This window comes from Malania oleifera, chromosome 5, assembly GCF_029873635.1.
Source record: "Malania oleifera isolate guangnan ecotype guangnan chromosome 5, ASM2987363v1, whole genome shotgun sequence".
NCBI classification, from domain to species: domain Eukaryota; kingdom Viridiplantae; phylum Streptophyta; class Magnoliopsida; order Santalales; family Ximeniaceae; genus Malania; species Malania oleifera.
This window is the reverse complement of record NC_080421.1, coordinates 71442247-71447982: the sequence shown is the minus strand read 5'-3', so window position 1 is coordinate 71447982 and position 5736 is coordinate 71442247.

The following is a 5736-nucleotide window of genomic DNA, read 5'->3' as shown; positions in this document are numbered from 1 at the left end:
TTTAACATTTCCTAAGCCTATAAACTCCAAATAAATAATTAGATTCCCAAAAATAGAAAATTTGCTAAATTCCCAAAATCTTACCCTATCCTTGGAGTGGTACCTAGGAAACCCAAATTGAAAATTTACTCTGGTTAAAATGACGATGATTGAGGCTAGGACCCTGTAGTGGTGTCTGATCGTCGATTTGGCTAAAGATTTAAGGAAAAACTGAGGAAAGGAAAAGGGTTTACCTTACCCCAAGAGTGGTGTCTACGTCACTCGTACGACAAATTCACTCCAGTAGGAATATCGGTGGCGGAAAATGAAACCCAATGGTATTTTCGGTTTTTTGATCAATCGAGTATTTGTCAAGAAATTGAGGAGAGAGGAGGAGGGTTGGAGGAGAGAGAAAGTAGAGTGAGAGAGTATAGAGACGTGAATTTTAGGTGGGGGGGGGGGCTGCTCTGATTTCAATTGAAATCAACTTCCTATATATACTTTACTATATTATATCAATATATATATATATATATATATATATATTACTTTAACCTTCTATATTTATGTATGTGTATATATATATATCTTATTGTATTATTTATTTAATTAATTTAATTTAATAATACTTAATTATTTATTTATTTATTTATTTTATTATTATTTTTACACTCTCAAGTGTATCATTTTCTAGGGCGTTATAGAAAATTTGAATTTTAAACAAGCTCGATCGGCTGTGAGCGGTGGCTGGTAGGCTAAATGAAATTCAATTCCGAAGCTTCGTAGGTTTGATCGCCCGAGCTTAAGGCTGGTCTGCTGGTTCTTCATGATCGGTTGGCTAAGGTGATACATTCAATTTATGGTCGGTCGGCCGAGGCTTAGTCAACTTTTTGACTTCTAGCCTCAAGTGCGGTCAATCAACTGTGGTGATTTAAACCTCAATGGGTTGTGTTAGCCTAACAAGGCTTTCACCTCGTGTTCAAGCAATGATGTTTTCAGGAATCTGAAAAAGTCAAACTCAACAAAGCTTCAAAATATCACCATCAAGCTTAAAAGTGTATGGTATGTCATGAAGTGATCAAACCAGGAAGCACAAAAATATCTGAAGAAGAAATGAACCTAAAGCTTCAAGAGGATCATGAAGTTTCAAAGAACAAGAAATGTTCATATTGTTAGGAAATCTTCATGTAAGTATTTCAAAGATAAAAATGTCATTATGAATAAAATGAAGCTCATTAGGGGATAAAGATGGACTTAGAGACTGTATTTTAATACCCTAGAAAATGTTTTTCAAAAGTAAGAAAGCAAAGAAACCAAATATCTTTGAAAAAGAAAGAAGAAAAGTAATTTTTGTACTGTCTAGGCGACTGAGGTTAAATCCTCAGGCAACTGAAGATTTTTGCTGAAGAAAATCAACCAGGCAGTGTATCTTCAGGCACCTGACCCAGGCTCCTGAACCCACTTCAGACTACTAAGATTGCACTTCAGGCAACCGAAGTATGGCAACAGGCAGATTTTTCAAACTTCTCTTTTTCAAATCTAATTGACTCGCGCCCTAATATTTTTGGAAACTTTGGGGGCACTCCAAGAAAACTTGGGGAGCACAAATGAAAGTGTTTCTGAAGCCTATATATACATGGTTTATGAGAATCAAAATATACCAAGCATTGAAAATTCTTTCAAGATCTATTTCACTCAAAGCTTCTTGCTATTTGTTTTAAAGCTCTAAATTGCTGTGAAATTTCAAAAAAATCTCCGAGCTTTTACAACTTCTCTGAAGTATCTGATTTAAGCTCTCGATCCTCATCAAAGAGAAGTAAATTGGTGATATTTATATTGACCTTCTTACTTCATTCTTTTGATATTTTAAATTTGAAGTATATTAGTTCTAAATTGTTGTACTAATCAGCTCTTTGTGTGAGCAAGTTCTTGTACACAAGTATTTGATTTGTATCTTGTAGATTAACGATTCCAAGGGTTGTTTGGATCGTTGGCAAAGTAAGGTGATATTGCCTAGAGAGGTGGGGTCTAGCCTAATTAAGGAGTGACCGAACGAGGGGACATCGTTTTGAAAGGCGGGTTCTAGCCTAGTGAAGGAGTGTTTAAGCGTGGGGTATCACTTGTAAAGGTTTTGTTCCACCTGTCAATAGAACAAGTTTAGTGAATTCTCTGGTGGTTTTCCAAAGGCGAGGACATAGGCAGGGTATAAGCCGAACCTCGTAAAAATCTCCGTATCACTCTCTCTTTCCTTATTCTTTATTTTCAGTACATATTAAAATTGCGTGGATGGTTTAAATTTGAAAATCATATAAACTACGTATATTTAGAAATCAAGTAAACCTTAAAGTTTGATTTTGATTTGGGTTGCAGAAACCGAAAGGGAGTTTACAGAAACCATACGGGAGTATGTTACCTAACTAAATATACCAAAGATAAATTAACTTAAGAGTTTATTTGAATTCTGAAGTCTGGAAAGAGTAATTGGATTTTATATTGAACATCACATTGAAGAAGCAATTTAATATATACAGGGCTGAAAGTATCAAAAGCTTAAAGTTACATATATTATATTGATTGTGATTGGATGGTATAAAGATTTGTTTTATATTCCAAGAGTCTTAAATCTTGAATGATTTCATCAATCTAATAGTGCTACAGTGAACTTATATTTGGTAAATAAATTATTGTTGTGTTGGTTTGGAAATTGTGATTAATTGTTTGATTGTTTTTACTTTCAAAGTGTAGTTGAAGATTGAATGTTTAATTGTGTTGTTGATTGATTGAAAAGAAACCAAGTTCTTGTTTGATTGACAAAATAAATAAACAAGTTAAAGAATTGATTAAATATTGAAAGAAATTAAGGACTTTAAAAAGAACTAAAGAGAAAGTTTTAAAAGCCAATTCACACCCCCCCCCCCTCTTGAGAAGTTATTCCTAATTTCAATTGGTATCAGAGAGGGGTTATAACAAATCCTAACAAGTAGTTATAAAAAGATCTATATGACAAACATAGGCGTAGCTCTCTTTGGAGAGGGACAATCTTCAACTAAGCCTCCTATCTTTTGTGATTTGAACTACACGTTTTGGAAAAAAAGAATGCAAATCTATCTCCAAACGATGAATTGGAAAGTATGGGAAGTTGTTATAGATGGAGACCAAATTCCCACTAAGATAGTTGATGGTAAACAAGTCCCTAAGGAGAAAATTGATATGACAGACTTAGACTATAAAATGCTGCAAGTAAATTCTAGTGCCATGAATGCTCTATATTGTGCTTTAGATGCCAACGAATTTAATAGAATAATGGCTTGCAAATTAGCTAAGGAGATATGAGACAAACTAGAAGTAACATATGAAGGAACTATAGATGTTAGGGATAATAGGATTGATATGCTTACAAGTGAATATGAAGCATTTAAAATGAACCCGGATGAATCCATAACTAATATGTTTACTAGGTTCACTCACATAATTAATTCCTTAAATACTCTAGGAAAAACCTACACTACTTATGAGATGATTAGGAAAATTCTTAGAAGGCTACCAACCGTATGGGAACCAAAAGCCACTGCCATAAACAAAGGAAGAAATTTGAAAAACACTTTCTTAGATGAACTTATAGGTTCTCTCCTTACATATGAAATGACAATGAATGAAAAGAATGGAAAAACCAAAACCCAAGAATCAATACCCTTTAAATCATTAAAAGAAAACTCCAGTAGTGAAGAGATGGATGAAGATGAAGCAGCCTTTATATCTAAAAGGCTAGCAAAAATCCTTAGAAGGAGAAAAAGATTCAAAAGAAGGAAACAAGAATCCGAATCATAGGAAGAAGAAATCAGAAAAAAGAAATCTAAAGATAAAACTCCTACTTGCTACAATTGTAATAAAGTTGGACATATAAAACCAGAATGTCCACTACTACTAAAGAAAGAGCCTAAGAGGAAAAAGAAAAAGGCCATGAAAGCTACTACTTGGGACATGATGAGTACAAGTAGTTCAAAAAATGAATCAAGTGACCAAGAGCTTTGCTTAGACATGCTTTATGGCCTGGGATAATGAGGAAAGCTCCTCATCTAAATCTTTAACTAATTCTTGTAGTGATTCATCAAATGAATCCAATGATGAGGGTATACCATCTTATGATGAATTACAAAGTGATTTATTTAAAGTACATAAGATGTTGATCAAAGAAAATAAACAAAACACCTCATTAAAGAATAATAATGAAAGTTTAATGAAAGAGTTAGAATCCCTAAAGAATACTGAAAGAGATAAAGACCTAAAACTCAAGCAAATAGAATATAAGTATGAATCAGCAATGAAAGAAATAGAATCCAAAAATATTGTTGAAAAAGAAAACAACTTGAAAATCAAGAAACTAGAAAGCAAGAATGAACAAATGATAGAAGACCTTCGATCTCTATCCTCTACCGCATATGAGAAAGATATGTATATTTCTGAATTAGAGGATAGAATCAGAAAATTATCTCTAGAGTTAGAGAAATCATTAAAGAAGGTTGATAATAAGAAAGACATAGAGTTAAATGATCTCAAGAATCAAATCAAAGATAAGGATAAAATTATTTACAACTTTACAAAAGGGAATGAAAACCTTGATAAGATGATTGGCTCACAAAGAATGTCATTGAACAAAGAAGGCATTGGTTTCAATGGAGTTGAAAATAAAATGAAAAAGAATCTGTATATGGGATATTTCTAAAAAGAATCCAAAGACTATGCTACCACATCTAGTAAAGCCTAGACGAATACGATATGCTATAAATGTAAGAAAAAGGGGCATATCAAGTTTGAATGTCCATTTAAGAGAAAAGGTGTGAAGACTAAACAGGTGTGGAAAATAAAAGAAACATCCCTTGACAAATCAAAAGGAACCAAGAAGATATGGGTACCAAAAATAAAATAGAGAGTAAAAGGATCCATAAAGGATGGATGATTAAATGAAAAAAAAAAAAAAAGGAAACTCTAAAAGCTTATAACATAAGTGATGTTAAAAGAAAGGTATACATCAATAAAAGGAGAAACTTGAACCATTATACAATAAGGGAAATAAGTTAGAAAGGTTCAAAACAAGGAAACAAGAATATTTCAGAAGTTAAAGAACTTCGGTTGACTGAGCAGATAACCTCAGGCTCCTATATGTACCTCAGGCACTTGAGCTCCAGACCTCAGGCAATCGAATAGCTACTGCCTGTTGAATTTTCACCCAGAAAATTTTTCAAGTGCCTGTACTTATTCTTTAGGCGCCTGAAGTCGCGCAATCCTTATATTTTAAAAGCGCAAAACCCTATTTCTTCTAAACTCTAGGCTCCTGAACCAAGACCTATCACTCACCCGAAGTTCCAAACAACAAACCTCCTTCAATCTCCAGCGCTAAATCTTTTGATTCCAAGCTTCTAAATTAAATCATACGTGCTCTAGGGTTTGAAAGAAGGTATCTGCTGCTTCAAGAAAACCTCACAATGCCTCGAACTAAGCAAACGGCAAATCATGGCTCATCTTCTGGTAGAGATGATCCTAATATCGATCAATGGCTGGTATTCTCTCATGCAAAGCATGTTTATCGAACCTGTCTTCAATCCATAGATCCTATATTTGGTAAGGTCCTTAATGTTCAATTCTTCAACTCAGAGTTTCCAGATATTCTACCGTTGTTTCAAACCATAGGATGGAAACTTCATTGTTTACCAAGCTAAAGGACTTTTTCCAAATCTTGTCAAAATATTTTATGCTTAT